The sequence below is a fragment of the Ahaetulla prasina genome, chromosome 1 (genome assembly GCF_028640845.1).
Source record: "Ahaetulla prasina isolate Xishuangbanna chromosome 1, ASM2864084v1, whole genome shotgun sequence".
Taxonomy (NCBI): domain Eukaryota; kingdom Metazoa; phylum Chordata; class Lepidosauria; order Squamata; family Colubridae; genus Ahaetulla; species Ahaetulla prasina.
Genome location: NC_080539.1, coordinates 164,760,888 through 164,783,848, shown reverse-complemented (window position 1 = coordinate 164,783,848; position 22,961 = coordinate 164,760,888).

Sequence of the window (22,961 nt, the reverse complement as noted above, 5' to 3'; positions counted from 1 at the left end):
CCAAAAGTTTCCACATTCAAAAGTGAACTAGGGCACCAAAACTGCGATTTCGAAAGAGACACGGTGACAGTATCTTTGTCACACTGGGCTTTCCTGATGCAAATGATAAAGAGGATCCCCGTGTCACAGGTGTGTTTGTGTGCGTGTGTGTGTGTGGGGGGGTACTCCATGGGGAAAAAGCAGCATTGGAAAGACGATGGGTTGGATTTATCCTTGGGGAAAGGGCTGGAGGAGTGAAATTGCCCCTCCCTTACTGTAATGCAAGGTCTGAGAACATGGGACTACTTCTCCCTTTCCAAAGGTACAATTAAGCACAACATTTTTTGCTTCCTTTATGGAACTAGATGTTTTTAAAATGCTGCTTTCCCAATGTGTGCTTTCTCTAAAAGCCGTTTCATGCCAGGCTTTATTGAAACCCAATTATCTTATCCATAAACCATTTTTGCATACAATGTTTGAGGAATGTATAAAGCCTCCACATTCTAGAATTCCGGCAAAATCTATTATTAGCCACAAACCTGAAAATGCTACCTACATATTGAAACTGCTGCTTTGAAGTGGTTTTATTCCCCAACCTTCTTCAATATGGTGTCTTCCAGAAAATGTTGGCCAAGATGGGCCTTATGGGAGATGTGGCCCTACGCTTCTGCAAAGTAGTTTGCAAGAGCGAGTCCACAATAAACTCACTCGCCAAAAGCTTCACAATAAACTCACTCACCAAAAGCTGCACTAAGCACGAGAAACTTTGTTCAAGGCCTGACCTATCCATGCTGCAACATGCCTGTGCCCGTAAACTCTGCCCTGAATTCAGAACACACCAGAATCAAGGTAACAAATATCTTGTCCAGAGGCTAAATTCCATGTCCCACACTTACACCCCCATACCCCTTAAAAACTTATTTCTCTTGTCCCTTCAATTCATCGAGTTCGTCAAAAAGCTCTAGGGTGGATAAAGTTTTTTTAAATTATTTTTGCAAATGTATTCATTTTAAACAGGTGGGTAGGAGGGAAAAGAGCTGGAAATTCTAGAGCATTTTTTGAGAATCTCCTGGGAACTAGGTGGTAATTTTCTCTTCACCATCTCCTCAATCCCTTGAGGCAGCTTTTCTCTGCATACACAAGTCTACACCCTCCATTCTCTCTCTCTCTCTCTCTCTCTCTCTCTCTCACACACACACACACACACACACACACCAAAGATCTATTAGAATCACAGCTGTCTACAGTGTGCAGCTCTTCCTTTGATTTCATAGTTGTATAAGATTCTGACTGGGTGAAAAATAAAACTTACACAAGTTTCAACCTAACAGACACTAATATGGAATAATAATTTGTCATGTTCAGACTACCAAGAAAAGTGGAATGCTAACACAAAAACTAATCCCTATTTTTCTTCCACTTAAGCATTAAAAAAACAAACAGATTTGGTCATACTATTTTTAACTTATCTGATGCATTGACATAGTTTGTGTGGGTGTGCCTTTAACCCCTGGCAATTGAATTAATTAGTCCCTTCAGGTTTTTTGCCAAGATATTGAGAAGTGGGTTGCCATTGCCTTCTTCCCCGGGCTGAGGGAGAGGGACTGGCCCAAGGTCACCCAGCTGGCTTCATAACTCAGATGGGACTAAGACTCTTAGTCTCCCAGTTTCTAGTCTGCTGTCTTAACCACTATACCAAACTGTCTCTCTAGTAGGTGTTAGTAGCAGCTTTATTCCCAAATATATAATAGCTCTTGTAGCCAGTTAGAGCAATGACATAATAATAAAAGAGACTCATGCAAAGAGGCCCTTTAGTTATGCATGCAATAATTTATATCCTATCTGAAACATTTTACATGCTTTAAAAATTGTATCTAAATTTAACATGCAGTCTAGATTATTTTCTTAATGTATTGTTATTCCTATTTTACTTACTGATTCCAATTGTGCTAAACAAATGTTTAACAGAAACATTTTGATTAGAAATTGGTCATGGAATGTTTTATAGTACTCTAATGGTGTAGCTGAGATTTATTGACTATCCATCCTTATTCTTGAAAACCCCCAAAAGAGGTCTCCTGGTCAAGGGAAGTAACCAATAGTTATGATTTAGCTGAAAACAGTCCCCAAACTGTCATAATCCTATGACACCTGTTATTGTGGTAATTCTAAAATGGCTAACAAAGTATGTCTGTCAATTATACAGTGTGATGATGTGTTTGTTAGAATCAGTAGCAAAGAGATTTAATTACAATGTTTCCCAGAAAATAAGGCCCTGTCTTATATTTTTTTGAACCCCGAAATAAGTGCTTGGCCTTATTTTCATGGAGGTCTTATTATTTTGGGGTGCATGAAGCAAGACAGGGCTCCTCTTGCCATCTAACCAGATTTCCAGCTCTGTCTTCTTAAACCTAACCAGAGAATATGGCGGGGACAGGCTGCGCATGCGGTTAAATATTTTCAGGGAGGGCTTATTTTGGGGGGAGGGGGCTTATTTTAGCACATGAGCTCAAAAGCCCAATTGGGCTTATCAGGGGATGTCTTATTTTCACAGAAACAGGGTAGATGAATGGCTAAGTGGATTAAATAGGGGATAGTAGAGACATGGCAAGGCAAAGTCCTTTGTGCAAAATGGTAGTCCATGCCATTTTAAATGGTAGGATTTGGTTGGTAAAGACAAATAAAGGGACAGTAAAAGGGGGCATTGATAGATTCTGTTAAGATAACTTGATAATTTCAATAACAATTCTGCAAAGTCTTCTCTTTTGGAAGCTTCAAAAGGTAGACGTGATCCTGATGAAAAATAAAGATGCATCTGAATCAAGTTTAACTTCTGATAATGTCATGGACTTTATGTTTTCTTGGCAATTATCTAGAAGTGATTTATCATCTACGAATATGTTTGTTGTCCATTTTTGTAGTTTACAGCCCTGGGATTTCTTGGCCTCCCATCCAGGTACTAATCAGACACATAACTATCCTTCTTCCCCACCCACATCCCATTTTAATTCCTACCTTGGCCTACCCAATCTATGCACCTGATAAAATGACTTTCAGATCCCAAAAAGTGTCTGTTTTTTATTGGTTAGGTAGAAAAGATGTTTCCAGATTCCTTCCGATAGTGAACTATTACCATACATGGCAGATGTTGTTTTGGCCTTGAGGACAATCAATACCATGACTTCAGATTACATTCATGGTCCAGCAGAAGGTATGTTCTCTTTAATTGCATGAAAGTAATGCCTAATGGAAAGGGAATGACGGGGCTGTTGACCTGGAAGAACCCACCGCAATTTGAGCCAAAGGATCATGTCACTCATTCTCTTACAAACACATTAGGATACCTGATGTATGCAGGCAATAGGCAGTACATCTACCTTCTTGTTCCCAATTTCTTTTATTACTGCATTCCCTAGCTTAAATCAATTTGTCCTCTTTCCCTTCAGAAGACTCTTCATTGGCCTACTACACCCAGCATCTGGAGATGGTTTTTCTCACCCAGTCCTAACACCTTGCTGAGTCTGAAAGTTCGCATTTTCAATGTTTGGGTAGCACTATCAACATGTCTTTTACCCTGGCATTTTTAAAAAACTCAGTTTGTGGCACATATAAACAAACGGTCAGATAAGCCTATCTAGAGGCCAAACTATGCCAGCAAGACAGTGATCAAGGCAGTGTTTTTCAACCTTGGCAATTTTAAGATGTGGTAATTGGGGAATTGTGAGAGTTTGAAGTCCACATATCTTAAAGTTGTTGATTGGAAAATAGTGGATTTAGGTATCAATAGTGGGAAGGTGCAAGTTTAAATCCAGTTTTCACCATGTATGTTCTCTGTTACTCAGTCTAAACTATCTGACAGTTATGAGGAAAAGTTAGACAACTGAGTTTTAGGTACAGTGTCTTGAACTTCTTGAGAAAAAGTCAAATAAGGCAAGGACAAATCCTCGTGATTAAAAGGTGTCACAAAAGGTGATTTGTGGTATCCAATCCCACCTATCAAAGTAGGCACATGTTCTCTGCAAAAGCTTTTCAAAATCAAGCATATTTTCCCCTCTATTTATTGACCCTGTCCTACCCACACAAACACATTCCATATTTCTCAAGTTTCTGGGACCTTCTAGCATTCCAGCATGTAAGAATGCTTATAGTTGAAAAGCACATATAATTATTTTCCATTTTCATAGAAATATTCCCAACCAAATCATTAAGGAAGTTTATCTAACTATATTTTAATTAATTTATAGAAAGTAATCAAAGCAATCGCAGCAAATTCTTAGCCAAGTCGGTCCTTAATGTTATTTCTGAACAGATTTCAGCACTAAATATTCATCTAGAAAATTATAGAAGAGTCTTGTTTTGGACTCAGCCAAGCTAGTCACCATTTACATCAGCCTTTCTCAAATAGGGTACTCTTCATATATATGGACTTCAACTCCCACCTGGAATGCTTGGCAGTGACCAAGTTGACTGGAGTATTCTGGCAGTGGAACTTCCCCTAACTATTGTCTCCAGGTATGTGGAATTACAGATCTAATCATCTTCATATGCTGGCTAGGGATGATGGGGCAGTTCAACACATCTAGAAGGTTCCAGGAAGACACAAGGCTGACCCAAATCTCCTATTTCTTAATACATGTGCCATTAAAACACTGAAAATACAGGTATTCCAGAAAGGCAAAATAATTGCACAAATTCTGAATGAGCCTATGGCCATCAATCTTTGGCACATTCCATTAGTCTAGATCAAAATATTTTAGCATATATACATCAACACCTGAATGTTTGCCTATACTTAGTAAAAAGAGTAAGAGGTGCAATTCTCAGGTGGCTTTGGTGATCCAACCTGTTCTATACCTATTACCACACACCGCCACATAAGAAGAGGAAATGACTGTGGCAGAGGATGATGGAGGTGCTCTTTTGTGGCTTTGTTAAAATAAATCTCGTTCATGTTGAGCTAGATCCTTAGCCACTTCATGGCGACATCCATGTACTTTTTGTCCTGATAATGGAAATTTGCCTGCCCGGTCTAGCCTTCATCCCTGGGATTTCCTGCTAGTACCCAATTAAGTACTAACCAGATTTAACCTTGCTTAGTTTAAAAGACCACCATGTTTCAATACAAAAGTCAGCTGTGCAAGAAATTGGTGATGAAGATGGTAAACAAACAGATGGTGAATAAATTTCCAACATAATATATCCTTTCTTCCTTTTTGATATTATCGGATTTTCCCCTGTAAGTCTTACAAAAGAGTCTTCAAGAACTCAAAGCTTAGGCCACTGCATATATTCCAGCCTTCTATGGCTTTGATATTTTAATTCTGTGCAAATGCACAGGATCCTAAATCAAGATAAGGCTTAGGGGGCTACTGATATAAAGCAGAGCATAAATTACTTTTATGTCTGTGTGTGTCCATCCCATTCCTTTCTTTTCCTCTGAAATTCAGAAGCTGGAGGACTCCAGGACAGTAGAACATCAATACTGGAAGAAGCTGTCTTAGCTAATGGACTCCACAGATATGGTACAAAAGGAACCGTTTCACCCCAATAAGACAGGCCCGCTGCACCTGTGCTGGCAGAGGAGGCATGCTTCAGATCCCGTCAGTAAAAGAATTCCAGCTGGTGGGGTCCAGGAAAAGAGCCTTCTCTGCTGTGGCTCCAACCCCTTGCTCCTAGGGTGAGATCTGCTCCCCCACCCCGCTCCTCACCTTCCATAAGAGCCTGAAGATATGATTCCACCAGTTGGCTTGGGGGGTATCATGCTGGAAGATGGTTGATGGACCAATAGTAGACCCCACCTTCCCCCAACCATCCTGCACCCTCTCTCCCCATCTTTTAATCATAATTTGTATTTTTAATCGTAATTTGTATTTATTTATTTATTTATTTATTTATTAAATTTTTATACCGCCCTTCTCCCAAAGGACTCAGGGCGGTGTACAGCCAGAATAAAAACAAAGATATATACAATTTAAAACAACATTTAAAAAGAGCAAATTTTAAAGGCTGATTATTAAAATTTAAGTTAAAAAGTTAAAAATATTAAAACCCAATTAAAATACATCACTAATTATGCCAGTCCCGCTTTAATGAATAAATATGTTTTGAGCTCACGACGGAAGGTCCGAAGATCAGGCACTTGACGAGGCCGGGGAAGTTCATTCCAGAGCGCCACTGCCCCCACAGAGAAGGCCCTACTCCTGGGGCCGCCAGCCGACACTGTTTGGCGGACGGCACCTGAGGAGACCCTCTGTGAGAGCGCACGGGTCGGTGGGAGGCAAAGGTAACAGCAGGCGGTCTCGTAAGTACCCGGGTCCTAAGCCATGGAGCGCTTTAAAGATAGTTACCAAAATCTTGAAGCGCACCCGAAAGACCACAGGAAGCCAGTGCAAGCTACGGAGCAGCGATGTCACGTGGGAGCCACGAGCGGCTCCGTTACTACTCGCGCAGCCGCATTCTGGACTAACTGCAGCCTCCGGTGCACCTCAAGGGCAGCCCCATGTAGAGAGCATTGCAATAATCCAGCCTAGACGTAACCAGAGCGTGAGTGACCGTGCATAAGGCATCCCGGTCAAGGAAGGACGAACTGGCGAACCAGGCGAACCTGGTAAAGGCCCTCCTGGCGACGGCCGCCAGGTGTTCATCAAAGACAGCCGTCCATCCAGGAGGACGCCCAAGTTGCGAACCACCTCCTTTGGGGCCACTAACTGCTTCAACAGTCAGCTGCGGATGCAGCTGACTGTACCGGGATGCCGCATCCACAGCCACTCCGCCTTGGAGGGATTGAGCTTGAGTCTGTTTCTCCCCATCCAGACCCGTACAGCTTCCAGGCACCGGGACAGCACTGACCGCCTGCTGGGGTGGTCCGGGTGGAGAAGTACAGCTGAGTATCATCAGCGACAGATGATAACTCACCCGAAACCACTGATGACCTCACCCAGCGGCTTCATATAGATGTTGAACAGGGTAGGCGAGAGAATCGACCCTGAGGCACCCCACAAGTGAGGCGCCTCGAGGACGACCTCTGCCCCCTGTCAACACTGCTCATGCATCGTCAGAGAGATAGGAGGAGAACCACCGATAAACGGTGCCCCCACTCCCAATCCCTCCAACCGGCGCAGCAGGATACCATGGTCGATGGTATCGAAAGCCGCTGAGAGATCTAATAGGACCAAGGCAGAGGAGCAACCCCTGTCCCTGGCCCTCCAGAGGTCATCCACCAACGCGACCAAAGCCGTCTCCGTGCTATAACCGGGTCGGAAGCCGGACTGGAACGGGTCTAGATAGACAGTTTCCTCCAGGTGCCAGGGGAGCTGCCATGCAACCACACTCTCTACAACCTTCGCCACAAAGCGAAGGTTGGAGACTGGACGATAATTACCCAAAATAGCTGGGTCCAGGGAAGGCTTCTTGAGGAGAGGTCTCACCACCGCCTCCTTCAAGGCGGCGGGGAAAACCCCTTCCATCAAAGAAGCGTTTATTATCCCCTGGAGCCAGCCTCGTGTCACTTCCTGAGCAGCCAGCACTAACCAGGAAGGGCACGGGTCCAGTAAACACGTAGTTGCATGTAACCTCCCCAAACACACACACACACACACACAATGTTTTTACTGCTTTTAACTTTGTAGGCTGACCAAAGTCGCCTCATGGCAAGCTGAGCAGCAAACCAACTGAATAAATAAATAAGGACAAGAATCTGAAAGGACATCTTATCAGGCCAAATCTGACAAAAGCATGGAATTCCATAAGGAAAAATATAAGCCCAACAATTTCACCGTTAGCCTCTCCTTCGAATGCTTTCCATGTTGATTAAAGGAATAGCAAGAAAAATGTAATCAATATGCAGAAATTGTTCACCTAGACTCCATAAACAGATTAAAGATACAAGAAGAATGACTTAGGGAGAGCCAGAATATACCATGGTCATTGTACTTATAAATTGCCCAAATCATAAACTTTAATCTTAAGAATGAATAAGGGACGGTAAGAAAAAAAAACATTTGAAATGCTCCTACAAAACCAATATCCTCAGTTAGAGGAACAGATATAAAGTAGCATTCATGGATAGACCACAAAAACATCATGATAAAAAGAATGTAAAACTTTAAAGGAACAGTCACAGCACAACAACAGAAAGAAATAGGGACCAAAATAATAAAATTTACTCTGGCAATAATTTCCAAGATAGTTAAATCATTCAGTAATAAACATTGGAAATGACATGGAATTAGAATTAGAACATTTTACTATAGGTAGTAGACATTAAAAAAAAAAACAACCACCCGCAAAAGTGTTGGTAAGATATACATGGCACTATTTAGAAAATTTGGAAATTAAATTTGAAATGAAATCACATTTTTAACTAGGTGAAATTCCAGAATACATCAACAAGGAATGTTACATCTTACTAAGATACAGACTTACAGCTTTGTAAGAATAAACTTCGCCAATATTGAAAATAAAATACAACATTGGCAATATCTGATTAGGAACTTAAACCTGAAGAATACATAGCAGTGGCAAAATTAACAATATATATCCACAGTGAAGTTTAAACAAAAATGGCTTCCATATGTACAATGCGTCATGCAGAAAAGCAAATACACTTATAGTATGTTGTCTAAGGTGGTTTGAAAGTTTATAAATACTGTAACTCAGCTGGAATATAAAGAACGGAAAAGTTATCTATTTTACCAAGCAGCTTTTTTATTTTTATTTTTGTTTTGTTTTCATGAACGATAAATAACAATACAGTAAAGCACAAGATAGAAATTCTTATTATACTACAAAATAATTCAGTATGTTTAACTTTAATTGTTTTATTCTTGATACGATTTTTATTTTCACCACTCAGTCGTTCTGTGAGTGAGATGGGCAATCTTCAAACTCAATATATATAAAATAATCTATCAATGCTACACTTAAACCGTACATTTCAAGCAATTTTTGCTGATAACATCTCAGAATTATAGTTAACATTGACATTAACTGTTTTCCTTACCTTTAAGAAAAACCTTTAACGTGTAATTGTTATAATATTAACCATTTTAGTTCATGTTGTATAAATACGGAGGTGACTGCTGAATTGAAGGCAAACTTGCTCTCTGTGCTTCACCCATCCATCTTTTTGTTATCATATTGATGTATTCGAGTTATTTTCTTTTTCATTGTTTATTTAATTGTATGATTTTATTTCTGGTTTTGTTTACACTCTTTCCGTTTCTTCCTTTTTATTATTGTAAACCACCTAGAGTGGGATAGGCAGCAAATAAATTTAACAAACAAATATCATTGTACCCAGCTATTTGTATTCTTTAATGTATTACTTGCATTTTATAATATAATAAAACAATTATAAACAAGAAAATGGAGGACTATTAATTTTTATTTATTCAGTTTCTACAGCTGCCCAATTCAACCAAGTGTCAGTGGGTAGCTTATAATTCTTGGTCTCCAGTCGTCATCTTCAACATGAGTGTCCATATACCAATCCCCAGGTGTTTAATCAATCTATTCAGTCAAGTGTGCCTCTTCGACCCCCACCAAAAAATTGTATCCCACATTAAAAATAAACAACAAAGCACTTGAAGTTGTACATAGCCCAAATATGACCATAACAACCATGGATAATGGGTACATATTAGCCTGTATGAATGAAAATCTCCAAAATGGGAAGTTGTTTCATTCTATTTTATGCTGGTTAGATCCCGGTCAGAAAATAATCTGAATGAGTCTAGAGATGGGCAGCCATTTAGGGAAAGCAAGACTCCTACAAGATGACTTTGAAAGAATGGGCATTTTTAACCTTGACAAGAAAAGAAATTAGGAAGACGTAGGAAAAATGGCTGAAGGCCATTTTCCTAAAGACATGGTATGGACTGATAATTAAGTTACAAAGGCATTTCAAATGTTTTCAAAGAATTGTTCATGTCTTGTCTCCTTTATAGTCTTGCTCCCTTCTATATTTTCCCAGGCGACCATGTCTTGTAGTTTTTTGGCTTCTCTGAATTACCAAATCAGATGAGCTCCAATCCCGCAATATTGTTAACTCGCAGTGTGTGGGACTACAGGAAAAGTCTCAGAACCTGTTTTGCAACATTTCCTGACCATCTCTCTGTTGACCTCAATGAGAGGGAAAGGGATTTTGCAGGCAGGAAATCCATGTTGGGTGTGTGCAGGGCTATTTTTCAATGCACAAGACTTCATCATTGCACAGTGGTGAATAATCAGACCTTCTGTATTTTAAAATCGACATTACTGTGCAGTTATAGAGTTACACATATAGTTACGCAACCTAAGGAAAAACTAGCCATTTGACGTACAGTAGCTTAAAAAAATTGGAAGGAAACTAAATCCATGAGTTCATATCAAGGCAACCAAGATTTCTATGTAGCTACTCATGGATACCTGAGTCTTAAGTAATCTGAAATAACAGGTTGATTTTCTTCCACAGTCACTGTGCTCGTGGCATGCGCTCACACACTCAAGTAATAAAATCCAATCTTTCTTGTGTTTCTCTTGTAATTAGAAGACCAGACACAGGATTTCAGTATACATTCCATGAATGCTAGAGTGATTTCATTCACTGAATGAACTCACCGAACGTTTCCTGCATTTGGGGGTAGGGGGGAGATCTATTGTAGCAGTTCCTCAGGAACAAAAGGAATCTCTAGAAATATCCTGCTCTACTTAAACACGAGGGGGGGGATTGATTGTGGGATCTCTCTTAATTCCAGCTTCATATTCTGAGTCTGACTGTTGCTGTCTATTTAAGACACAAAACTCCGGGGTTGGAAAACATCCAAGAGCCAAGACTGTTAAGGTGTTGGGGCAGTGGTGAAATCCAATTTTTTTAAACTACCGGTTCTGTGGGCGTGGCTTGGTGAACATGGTGTGGCATGGTGGGCGTGGCATGGCGGGCATGGCAGGGGAAGGATACTGTAAAATCTCCATTCCCTCCCCACTCCTGGGGGAAGGATAGTGCAAAATCTCCATTCCCACCCCACTGTGGGGCCAGCCAGAGGTGGCATTTGCCGGTTCTCCGAATTGCTCAAAGTTTCCGCTACCGGTTCAACAGAACCTGTCAGAACCTGCTGGATTTCACCCCTGTGTTGTGGGGGATGGGGCATTAGTCGCCAAAATCCTTCTAAGGCAACCACAGAGATAATGTGGGATGCTTTTGGCTCCTCTGGGATTCACATCCTCCTGCTGGAGACCCTGTGATTGGCTGCCTGGCAGAAAAGATCCAGCCCAGCTCAGCCTCTCAGGCCCAGCAGCTCCAAGGGAGGACAATGAGATGGGGAAGGAACCAGGAACAGGAGCTGGGTCACCCCGGGGAAATGGGGGAGTTCTCTCCAAGAAGGATGGAAAGGAGGGAGAGAGGAATAAGAGAATGGAAAAACAAAGTGGGGAGGAAAAGGCTCCCTGGAGATGATGGACTACAGGGATAAACTCTGTGAGATGGGCGCCATATAAGCTGTTTTGATAGATAGATAGATAGATAGATAGATAGATAGATAGATAGATAGATAGATAGATAGATAGATAGATAGATAGACAGACAGACAGACAGATAGACAAATAGATGATAGATATAGATTGGATAGAGAAAGATAAGATAGTTGAAAGATACATAGATACAAATAGATGATGGTGGATAGAAATAGATTGATAGATGATAGAATATTGCTAGATAGATACATGATAGATGAGAGATAGATGAGAGATAGATAGATGAGAGGGTGGGGCAGGCAGGCAGGCAGGCAGATGATGATAGAGATAGAGATAGAGAGATAGATAGATAGATAGATAGATAGATAGATAGATAGATAGATAGATAGATAGATAGATAGATAGATGGATGGATGGATGGTAGGTAGGTAGATAGATGATTGGTAGGTAGATAGGTAGATATACTGTAGTTAGGAATCTTGGGGGAGAAGTAAAGATCCACGTACACATCTACACCAGGAGCAAGCATTTTCTTCTCTTTGGCTGCTTGCCCTCATGCCTGTCAGGGTTGTGGTGGAGATAAGAAATAGCTATGTGAACAGGGTGTTGGACTAGAAAACCTTCAAAGTCCCTTCCAGCTCTACAATTCATGTCCAGGGATTTAGCAGCTGCTTCCAGAGACTCACAATAACTTCTTAACATCTATTTAATATTATCAAAACAATTGCTTCTTTAAAGGCCTTTCCTCATGGCTCATTATTTACCCACCTTTCCATTGGCAGAAAACTGCCACAGTGTAAAATTTGCTGTCCTAGCGACCAACCTTAATTCTGCCTCTGTTTTAGCTTACTACCAGATGGGTGGTATTCTGATTTCCTAAGGGCAGGGTGCGTTAAGCAAAGGCATTGATTAAATCCTTTGGCTTTACAGTACTGCCCTCTCCTTTCTGGACTTCACCAACTGGGAGGAAACTATGAACCGGGCATGCAGCATTGACAAAGGGGGAGACCTATGGGTTTAGCCATCTGTCAATGCCCTCTTAACTCCTTAAGCCTGGCAGGCAACTCACCCGCAGACTGGGGCTCCTCTTTACTGGACACCTCTGACAATCCACTACTGGTTGGGTTTCCTTTCTTTCTTTGAGCGAGGGATTAGTCTGCTGTCAAAGCAACTCCACCCAGCAGCATCTGATCGGGAGGAACTCTCCCTCCTCCCTCCCCTCAGCATGATTATCACCTGCTTTACAATCTTATTGTAAATGTGGGTTTAGCTGTCCCTCCCCCTGGATCTGCAGGAAAGCTGATTTACAGTCTGGGAAGGTAGTGGGTAGAGTAAAAGAATATGGCTGTTTCAAATCTATCACCTCTCAAACTTGCAGGCTCCAGGAAGTGGAAAGTGTAGGAAGGCCCAGTTGGAAAGAGACAGATTCTTCATATCTTTTTATTTTATTTTATTTGCATTTATATCCCGCCCTTCTCCGAAGACTCAGGACGGCTTACACTATGTCAAGCAATAGTCTCCATCCATTTGTATATTATATACAAAGTCAACTTAATTGCCCCCAACAATCTGGGTCCTCATTTTACCTACCTTATAAAGGATGGAAGGCTGAGTCAACCTTGAACCTGCAGTAATTGCAAGCAGCTGCTGTTAATAACAGACTGTCTTAGCAGTCTGAGCCACCAGAGGCCCTATATCTTTAAATTAGAAGGACCCTAAGGGAGGTGATCTGGGTACTGAAGGGTGTGACACTCCAGCCTGACATAACCAGTAGGAGCCAGGTTGATCCCAGCCCCCACAGTCATTTGCATGCCTGTAGTAATAAGGGTGATGATGATGATGATTTTGCACATCTTGAAACTGACGTTGGTTGCTGTTGGCTTAAAGACTTTGAAACCAGATTAACTAAAGGAACTTAATAGTGCCTCAAGTATAGGCTGGGGAATTAGATGAAGGCAACATATTGGGGGCATAGTAGAAAAAGCATGGTGGGTTGGGAAGTTAGGTGAGCCTGTACATGACCATAATTAACACTGATGGTCTTGTCTACCATTTAACTCAAAGCAGAGGTGGGTTTCAGCAGGTTCTGACCAGTTCTGGAGAACCGGTAGCAGAAACTTTGAGTAGTTTGGAGAACAGGTAAATACCACCTCTAACTAGCCCCGCCCCCATCTATTCTCTGCCTCCCATGTCCCAGCTGAAATGGGGATTTTGCAGTAACCTTCCCCTGGATTGGGGAGGGAATGGAGATATTACAGTACCCTTCCCCTGCCACACCCACCAAGCTACACCCACCAAATCATGTCATGCCCACCAAGCTACACCCACAGAACCGGTAGTAAAATAATTTGAACTGACTCAAAGGTGCTGTTTCAAAAGGCAACTGGGATTTTCTTTGTTTTGCTTGAAGATGTTTCGCTTCTCGTCCAAGAATTTAAAATAATAAATAATTATTTAAAATAATTCAGTCATAACTGAAGAAGCTTCTTGGAGGAGAAGCGAAACATCTTCAAGCAAAACAAAAAAAAGTCCAGTTGCCTTTGGTCCAACCATGATCTGGAGGACTGAGAATCTCCATAGATATCTACCATTTAAGTTGCTTTTTTCTCATTCTCCCCCATCATTTGTTCTTTTCTTATAGACAGGAACTATACATGTGCTTCTTACAGAGAGGAGATACTGCAGCTGGAACAGTGTTCCAAAATGCAATGAATATTAACATGCATGTAATAAAGGCTCCCATGGAAGCAAAGGCAAGCATCAGAGAAATGTTCTTGATGATGATCTTATCCATTCAGTCGAGTCCAACTCTTGGCAATTCTATGGGCCAGGTCTCTCCACATCTTCTGATCTTGCACTATTTTTTTGAGTTTTCCTGTGTTCAGGCTGGTGTCACCAGAGAAATAGGAAGGTGCAAAGTCAAATGTTTTCTGAAAAGCAATAGCGGTTATAATGAGGGGAAGGGGGATAATCTATTTCTCAGGTGGTGAACATATTCAGACACAATCCTTTTATTTATTTGCATACATGCACTGTTTCCTTCAAGAAATCAATAAGAGAGTCTACCTATCCACTTGTTGTGTCTTGCCCGTTCTCACCGCAGCCAGGGCCTTCTTATCTGCTTCCGAACGCTGAGGAATGTCCTAGTATGCCTCCCGGCCCCAGCCCTGGCTCCATGCCCAGACAGGCTGAGGAGGAGGAAGCACCTCCCGGCCCCAGCCCTGGCTCCATGCCTAGGCAAACGGAGCAACTAGACCCCTCCGCCTCCCCCACAGCATGTGAGCCTGAGGGAGTTCAATTACCAACAGCTGCCGACTGGAGTGACCCTCGCTTCAGAAGAATTGATAGGCGGCAGCGTCAGAAGGAAGGGAGGGGCAGGCCTGGATAAGTGCTGAGTCATGGAGCCACACCCCATGGCCTATATAAAGGATCTGTTTTCTGGCATTCTCTGAGTCAGGCAAAGTCTAATATATCTTGCTGAAGTCACTTTCTGGTCTCCTGCCTGCCTTGAGGACTTTGCTAGGACTTTGGCAGAGCTGCAGAGGCACGCCTGATTCGGATTTCCCTGACCCGGCCGTCAGCGGAGGAGTGGGACACGACACCACTATTCCATGGGCGGGGGGAGTCATAGCTTTAGATTTTGCCTGTTTATTAGATGTACACATTCCAGTATTAACACTGGATCCAATAGAGCTAGTGTTTTTATCACTTAGATAATGATAGAATGCCAAGCTAGACTGTCTTGGTTATATAAGTAGCATGCAGCTTTAGGAGCACTGAACTAGAAAAAGCGAGTGGTTCACACCATACCCAAGAGCATAAGTCACGCTTATGTGAAAGACCTGTTGTAAAGGCAGGACAAAGAGCTTATTGGGAGGATGAGTTGAATTCAAGGGTCAAGAGAAGGCAGTTATCCATTTTATATGTAATAATTCTACATTACTCCTTCCATAAAATCAGAATAAATATAACCTTCAAATTCGCACAGCATGCATGCCCCCTGCCCCCGAGATGCCCCAATGGCAGTCAGGGCTTAACTTCAAAGTTTACAAAATATAGGGGCTACAGCATTAGATATAAACATGTTCCAGTCCCAGTTTTCCGGCTGTAGAGCAAAAGCACATTTTCAAGCATCTTTTCTCATCTTGATTTATAAGTTAGCTGCAGTGCATCGAGTCACCCTAGAAGAGGCCTATCTACATGGTCACCAAGAGCTGACATTGACTTGATGGCACATTCAAGGCATGAAGTGAGAAAGCAGAAGACTAATCATTTGTACTTTGGTACTGATGCTGAGAAGAGAGTGCTTTATTCGGAAAGACATAAAACTTAGACCCACAGAAATGACTTCAGCTGCTCACTCAGGATGATGTTAGCGTTCTTTCTCCCATCTTAATCACATGGTGATTACCTGCTGCAATCGGCATGCTTAATTGTAAGGTGAAAATTCCCAGTCTAAGAGCATGGCTTTAATTAGCATTAAGGGATTTAACTTGAGAGCAGAATGGCCAAGTACATCTTCATTCTGATCAGCATTTTGTCAGTGGTTTTTGGTTTTCACGGGGTTCTTTTCCCCAAGTAAAGCATTTGCCAGATGAGGCTTACAAATCTGACATTATAAATAATTGCCCAGTCTTATTACTGACTACAAACCCTTCTGGAAACAAGGGAAAATTGGATCTGACCTCCTTGGCCGAGTCTCTAATTACTCAAGCTGCTAATTAATAAGACATGGAAAGGCGATTAAAGAATCACTGAGGGTTTTTTATGGTCTCTATCATTCTTTGCTCAAAATCCTACAAGCTAGGCTCCAGCAGTATGTGGACTGAAAACTACCAGAAGTGCAGGCAGGATTTCGAAGAGGCAGAGGAACTAGAGATCAAACTGCTAACATATGCTGGATCATGGAAAAAACTAGGGAGTTCCAGAAAAACATCTATTTCTGCTTCATTGACTATGCTAAAGCCTTTGATTGTGTGAATCAAATTGTGGCAAGTTCTCAAAGAGATGGGAGTACCAGACTATCTTATTTGTCTCTTGAGAAACCTATATGCAAGTCAAGAAGCAACAGTGAGAACTGGACATGGAACCACTGATTGGTTCAAAATTGAGAAAGGAGTTCGGCAAGACTGTATACTGTCTGATATGTACCATATAAGGAGTGAGCTATAGGTTTCACTCAGTTCCTCCAAAATGGCGGGAAAATACTTAAAGCTCATTGGTTAAGTCGTCTGACAGCCCTCTATAAAAGAGGAGGCTGCCGGACAAGCAGTTTTGTTCGGTTGCGCTGGTCTACTAATAAAGAGCTGTTGTTACTGAAAGAGCTGTGACTGTCTCTTCCATCATCTGATATAGCACTGGCGACGAGGATGGGATCAGAAGAATAAGGACCTGAGTGAAGCCTATAGCTCACTCCTTACATGGTACTTAACATTGTAGCCCTGCCTATTTAACTTTTATGCAGAGCACATCATGAAGAAGGCAGAGCTAGATGAATCAGAAGTTGTAATTAAGATTGCCAGGAGAAATACCAACAAACTCAGATATGCAGATGATACTACTCTAATGGTAAAAAGTGAAGAGGAACTAAAGAGCCTCTTGATGTGGGTGAAGGAGGAGAGTGCAAAAGTTGGCTTGAAACTCAACATTAAGAAAACTAAGATCATGGCATCCGGTCCTCTCAATCCCTGGCAAATAGATGGGGAAGAAATGGAGGTAGTGACAGATTTTATTTTCCTGGGCTCCAAGATCACTGCACATGTGAACTACAGCCAAGAAATTAAAAGACGCTTGCTCCTGGGGAGGAAAGCTATGGCAAATCTGGACTACATACTAAAAAGCAGAGACATCACCCTGCCAACAGAAGTGTGTATAGTCAAGGTTATGGTTTTCCCAGTTGCAATGTACGGCTGTGAAAGTTGGACCATAAGGAAGGCTGAGCACCAAAGCATTTAGGCCTTTGAAGTGGGACTCGCTGGAGAAGGCTCCTGCGAGTCCCTTGGACTGCAAGGCAATCAAATCGGTCAGTCCTAGAGGAGATCAACCTTGACTGCTCTTTAGAAGGCCAGATCCTGAAGATGAAACTCAAATATTTTGGCCACCTAATGAGAAGGAAGGACTCACTAGAGAAGAGCCTAATGCCGGGAATGATTGAGGGCAAAAGAAGAAAGGGACGACAGAGAATGAGGTGGCTGGGATGGAGTCACTGAAGCAGTCAGCATCATCATCATCATCATCATCATCATCATCATCATCATCATCATCATCATTATTATTATTATTATTATTATTATTATTATTATTATTATTAAAATTTCTATACCGCCCTTCTCCCGAAGGACTCAGGGCGGTTTACAGCCAGCATAAAACAATATTTATAAATACAATTAAAAGACAATATAAAAATCTAATTCAAATTGGCTAGCACCTATTAAAATTATTCAAAGAACAATGATAAAACCCTACTTAAAACAGTAGTACATTAGGCCAACCCTGCGCGATGAAATAAAAAAGTCTTGAGCTCGCGTCGGAAGGTCCGGAGGTCGGAGAATAATCATAACCCCAGAGAAAGCTCATTCCAGAGGGTAGGTGCCCCCACAGAGAAGGCTCTCCCCCTGGGGGTCGCCAGCCGGCATTGTTTGGCTGACGGCACCCTGAGGAGATCCTCCCTGTGGGAGCGCACAGGTCAATGGGAGGCTATTGGTGGCAGCATGTGGTCCCGTAAATAGCCCGGTCCTGTGCCATGGAGCGCTTTAAAGGTGGTTACCAACACCTTGAATTGCACCCGGAAGACCACCGGCAACCAGTGCAGCCTACGCAGGAGGGGTGTTATATGGGAGCCACGAGTAGCTCCCTCTATCACCTGCGCAGCCACATTCTGGACCAGTTGAAGCCTCAAGGTGCCCTTCAAGGGGAGCCCCATGTAGAGAGCGTTACAGTAGTCCAGGCGGGAAGTGACGAGGGCATGAGTGACCGTGCATAAGGAATCCCGGTCTATGAAGGGGCGCAACTGGCGTATCAGGTGCACCTGATAAAAAGCTCCCCTGGCGACGGCCATCATGTGTTCTTCTAATGACAGCCGAGCAGGCAGGAGAACGCCCAAGTTGCGGACCCTTTCCATAGGGGCCAATGACTCGGCTCCAACAGTCAGCGATGGAACCAGCTGACTGTACTGGGACGCCGGCACCCACAGCCACTCAGTCTTGGAGGGATTGAGTCGGAGCCCGTTTCTCCCCATCCAAACCCGCATGGCCTCCAGACACTGGGACATCACGTCAACAGCCTCGTTGGGGTGGTCAGGGGTGGAAATGTACAGCTGAGTATCATGCACCCCAAAACCATGGATGATCTCACCCAGTGGCTTCATATAGATGTTGAACAGGAGAGGCGAGAGAACCGACCCCTGTGATACCCCACACGTGAGGCGCCTCGCGGCCGACCTCTGCCCCCCTGCCAACACCGTCTGCGACCGGTCAGAGAGATAGGATGAGAACCACCGAAAAAAACCCCACTCCCACTCTCCCCAGCTGTCGCAGCAGGATACCATGGTCGATGGTATCAAAAGCCGCTGAGAGGTCTAACAGGACCAGGACAGAGGAACAACCCCTATCCCGAGCCCTCCAGAGATCATCTACTAATGCGACCAAAGCCGACTCTGTGCTGTACCAAGGTCGGAAGCCGGATTGGAACGGGTTTAGATAGACAGTTTCATCCAGGTACTGGAGAAGCTGACATGCATGAGCTTAAATGGTCTCCAGGGGATGGTAGAGGACAGGAAGGCCTGGAGGAAAGTTGTCCATGGGGTGCGATGGGTCGGACACAACTTCGCAACTAACAACAACAAAATCATTCTTTGATTTGTTTGTTTAATTGGTTTTATATTCTATTATTGTTCAATCGTTTTTATGAAATGTAATTTCTCTTAACCCCTGAGTTTTCCTCCTGTCTCTTATTTGGAAGAATGCTGAATGTTTATTATGACAATGGTTAAAGCAATTTTAACATGACAGTTAATGACATAAACTATAGCATATTCTCGGCACATTTCTGAAATAAGACTAAATGAACAAACACACAAGGGTTCAATCTGAGGGAAACCTAATTAAATTAATGTTGGTTCTTCGCCGAGGCCTTATGGGTTGCTGCTTCTTTTTTCCATTTACCCTATTTCTGATTTTGCCTTTCAATTCTCCTTTCTCTTTCAACTCAGGGGCATCTGTGAGAAAAGAGCAAACTGCTGAAGATGGAGTCCTTCAATCAGGTGATCAAAGCCCTGCCTCCGTTTACATGGGTTATAGACAAGATGCACCTAAAAAGGGGGCAAAGCAGGACTTGGATCATGGCCACCATCTTAACTGTTTTATTCTGCAAATACCTCCTCTATTCCTTTTGCCAATGTTCCTTCTCCTTCCAGCTAGCTCTGATTATTTGTCATTTTAATAGGGATATGGAGGAATGGATAATTTTGTCCATCCTTTTGATGAAGGCGGTTGAGAAAAAAGATTTCATGACTAAATAAATCCTAACTGTAGTAGTCCTCATAATTTTGGGGATGTTGAGAAGTAGGAGGTATTCCAAGCAAGGCAAACCTGTATAAAGCAATGCCAAAGGCAGTATGAAGCCAAACAAATGGAATCAATTTCCATAATCTGCAAATCTAGTTTTTAAAATAAGTTGCTGCTGTCTATTTATGTATATAAATCCCTAACTCCTTGCCAAAGCAAATCTTCTCATTTTGATACTGTCCCTCCGGGGCATTGCTTGTGATTGGTGGTACTGTAGTAGCAGCTCATGTTCTGCTGTGTCTAAAAGTATTCATAAGATGTAAATCATACTGAATGATGGTTTTCTTTTCACTCAACATGCACATATCTATGCATATAATTGATATCATGTTTGTCCTTTTATACAGCACTCATGGCAAAACACAAATTAAAAAGGCAATACAGTAAAAGGCAAAATTGCCATGAGTATCATTAAATGAAAAATAAATTCAGCAAATTCTTCGATTCTTTTTTTTTTTTTGAAAGCTTGTCACCATATCCCCAAACACTGTGGAGATGAGATAGTCAGGATCAGATACATCTCCTTGTGGAATATATTCAATGTTTGGATAGTCCCGTTTAGGAGAAGGTCCTCTGCTATATAGTCATGAGCTGAACTTCAGGTCGCAGGGACAACTTCCAAAGAGCTACCCCTCCTACTAAAAAAAAATAAAATCAGGTAGGCTTGAGTGGTAGATCTGGTCTCTGAGACAGTCAGGGCTAAGTCACAGTACTCTCCATATAACCATGCGAACATGAGCCTAACCACAGCTAGGGGTCAAGGAGCAACCCCAAACTATGAATCTGTTCTCCTTATGAGAGCAGGGAGTAAAATGCCCTGAAACACTTTCTCAAGTAAATTATACAGAACAGTGCACATGATTCTATATGCCAGTGATGATGATGCATGCACATGTGTGCGAGGCACCAAGTGCTGAAAAGGGAACACTTTGCACCAGCCGCGACCAGGATCTGCCCAGGGGGCATGTGCGCACCAGATAAGGTACTTCCAGTTTCCGGTGCACCCATGCACGCCAGCAAGCAAGTCTTCTGGTTACTGCCGTGCATGCACACATGCCGATCAGCTGGCTGGCATTCGTGCTCACACCGGAAAATGGAAAACCAGCTCTTCCAGTTTCTGGCACTGCTGCACGCACAAAGGCCAGTTGATCATCGCGTGCACATGCGCACCAGAAAGCTGGATGAGGAACGGGCAATGCCAGGTGCCATAGGTTCACCATCACGGGTATATGCTGTAAAACTGACTGGAGAAGCAAGGGTTAACTGATGTTGTATGTGCACTTCAAATAGGCAACTGTCTCCAGGGCCCAATGCCTTCATCACACCTTTCTCCCTTTAACCTTCCTTAGAGCAGATGTGCTTTGTGATGGAGTGTCTATTTCTAAGTGTCAGCCAGCTAGTCATTCACACCTTCCACCAAAAATCAGGAATCTGGTGCATCTTTTCCAGCTAACCTACTTTATTAAAAGGCATAAGCTTTTGTGAGTTGCCATTTACTTCTTCAGAGCTGCAACTGATACAAGCTTACACCATTTAATGAAATTGTTTGGGCAGAAAAGATAGTACCAAGCTCCTCCTGACTTTCTGCCACCATGGACCCACACAGCACTCTTTCTCCAATATCTTCCCAGAGGGCTTCTAAGCTCAGTAACCACCTGGAGAATCAGAATGAAGATATGGTAGTAGATTCTTCACAGTCCTTACTAAACATTTAGCAAAGAGAAAGGGCATCTTTGGAGAGCTCCCTTAAGTCTGGCACATCCCTTTAGGTAGCAGAAGAGTAGAACCATATGTGTGGCATGCTTGCCAACTGGAAGTCCTTTTTTCCCCCCTCCAACCTTCTATCTCCATTCCATCTTTCCATTTGCCTTTCTTCTGGTTCCTTAAGCTCCACTCCAGAAAGTATATTTTAAATAGGAATTAAGAATATCCTTACTTTCTAGATGTTTCAACAGGCCACTTTTGTTTTAAACAGGTAGCTACCATTTTAGAAAGTGCTCTAAACCCAACCAGGAAGAAGTCTCAGCAGCTTCCTGCTAGAACTCCATCACCGGCTGCTTCTCATTTCCAAAGATGTCCCAAAAACTAACTTTAGGGCAAAGCGTCAGGGAGGAATGTGAATTTCAGCAAAAATCTACTGCAAGGATATATATCTGGATGTGTATTATTGTCATACAAACCATGATTGATCAGTTGAACTAAATAAGATGTATTTTTAAAATCTAAAATCAGGAAATTGGGAACATATTTATATTCATGCCGTCTGCCAAGTATTTCATTTTGTGCTATGGCCGCTTGCTTGAGATATTTTTCAAAATCAGACACCAATAGTATATATTATTTTAAAATCCACAAAAACCCTTTTGTATAGATGGGAACGTTGTCTTACCTGAACGTCCCTTCTTGGAGAGGGGAAAACGGCCGTCAGGATTGGGTAGAATCTCCTCGTTGCTAATTGGACCGAGTCTTTAATTTGTTGTTTGTGGTCCCCGCCTACTCCTCTTTCTTTCCAGCTTTTTCGGCGAGGATTTAACTGCAGGTCGTCGTGTTGTACTGAAATGAGAGAGAATTAGCGCCCTCCCGCCCCTGAACCCAGATTTGACAGTCGCCTTGGGTGGGGCTGACGGCCGTTTTCCCCTCTCCAAGAAGGGACGTTCAGGTAAGACAACGTTCCCTTCTCCCAGTCGGGGAAAACGGCCGTCAGGATTGGGACATACCAAAGCCCTATGTCTTACCGGGAGGGTCGATGGCGGCTAGTCATTGTTGTTGTGAAAAAACCGTCTGTAGGACACGTCTGCCAAACGCCGCATCAGCCGACGCATAGGAGTCCACCCGGTAGTGTCGAATGAACGAAGAGGGGTTGGACCACGTCGCCGCTCTGCATATCTCCTCAATTGACGCCTGGGCTCCCCAAGCGGCAGAAGATGCTGCGCTCCTGGTAGAGTGTGCCGTAATCTTGCGCGGCAC